At 51.1% G+C, this 1605-nt stretch overlaps 1 non-coding gene across 1 annotated transcript in view; it reads right to left on the bottom strand.

The window, feature by feature from the left end:
- The window catches only part of LOC126332645 (small subunit ribosomal RNA), a 1893-nt gene extending 288 nt beyond the window's left edge, over positions 1-1605 (bottom strand). Inside the window, exon 1 of the ribosomal RNA XR_007563827.1 lies at positions 1-1605. This exon is cut by the window's left edge and continues 288 nt beyond it. This is a non-coding gene — a ribosomal RNA (small subunit ribosomal RNA).

The raw sequence follows: 1605 nt of genomic DNA on the forward strand, positions 1-1605 counted from the left end.
TACCCCGACCTTTCGGCCTAGGAAGACACGCTGATTCCTTCAGTGTAGCGCGCGTGCGGCCCAGAACATCTAAGGGCATCACAGACCTGTTATTGCTCAATCTCGTGCGGCTAGAAGCCGCCTGTCCCTCTAAGAAGAAAAGTAATCGCTGACAGCACGAAGGATGTCACGCGACTAGTTAGCAGGCTAGAGTCTCGTTCGTTATCGGAATTAACCAGACAAATCGCTCCACCAACTAAGAACGGCCATGCACCACCACCCACCGAATCAAGAAAGAGCTATCAATCTGTCAATCCTTCCGGTGTCCGGGCCTGGTGAGGTTTCCCGTGTTGAGTCAAATTAAGCCGCAGGCTCCACTCCTGGTGGTGCCCTTCCGTCAATTCCTTTAAGTTTCAGCTTTGCAACCATACTTCCCCCGGAACCCAAAAGCTTTGGTTTCCCGGAGGCTGCCCGCCGAGTCATCGGAGGAACTGCGGCGGATCGCTGGCTGGCATCGTTTATGGTTAGAACTAGGGCGGTATCTGATCGCCTTCGAACCTCTAACTTTCGTTCTTGATTAATGAAAACATACTTGGCAAATGCTTTCGCTTCTGTTCGTCTTGCGACGATCCAAGAATTTCACCTCTAACGTCGCAATACGAATGCCCCCGCCTGTCCCTATTAATCATTACCTCGGGTTCCGAAAACCAACAAAATAGAACCGAGGTCCTATTCCATTATTCCATGCACACAGTATTCAGGCGGGCTTGCCTGCTTTAAGCACTCTAATTTGTTCAAAGTAAACGTGCCGGCCCACCGAGACACTCAACTAAGAGCACCCTGGTAGGATTTCAACGGGGTCCGCCTCGGGACGCGCAAGCACGCCTTCGGCTCGCCCCACCGGCAGGACGTCCCACGATACATGCCAGTTAAACACCGACGGGCGGTGAACCAACAGCGTGGGACACAAATCCAACTACGAGCTTTTTAACCGCAACAACTTTAATATACGCTATTGGAGCTGGAATTACCGCGGCTGCTGGCACCAGACTTGCCCTCCAATAGATACTCGTTAAAGGATTTAAAGTGTACTCATTCCGATTACGGGGCCTCGGATGAGTCCCGTATCGTTATTTTTCGTCACTACCTCCCCGTGCCGGGAGTGGGTAATTTGCGCGCCTGCTGCCTTCCTTGGATGTGGTAGCCGTTTCTCAGGCTCCCTCTCCGGAATCGAACCCTGATTCCCCGTTACCCGTTACAACCATGGTAGGCGCAGAACCTACCATCGACAGTTGATAAGGCAGACATTTGAAAGATGCGTCGCCGGTACGAGGACCGTGCGATCAGCCCAAAGTTATTCAGAGTCACCAAGGCAAACGGACCAGACGAGCCAATCCGATTGGTTTTGATCTAATAAAAGCGTCCCTTCCATCTCTGGTCGGGACTCTGTTTGCATGTATTAGCTCTAGAATTACCACAGTTATCCAAGTAACGTGGGTACGATCTAAGGAACCATAACTGATTTAATGAGCCATTCGCGGTTTCACCTTAATGCGGCTTGTACTGAGACATGCATGGCTTAATCTTTGAGACAAGCATATGACTACTGGCAGGATCAACCAGGGA

This window comes from Schistocerca gregaria, unplaced genomic scaffold (assembly GCF_023897955.1).
Source record: "Schistocerca gregaria isolate iqSchGreg1 unplaced genomic scaffold, iqSchGreg1.2 ptg001487l, whole genome shotgun sequence".
NCBI classification, from domain to species: domain Eukaryota; kingdom Metazoa; phylum Arthropoda; class Insecta; order Orthoptera; family Acrididae; genus Schistocerca; species Schistocerca gregaria.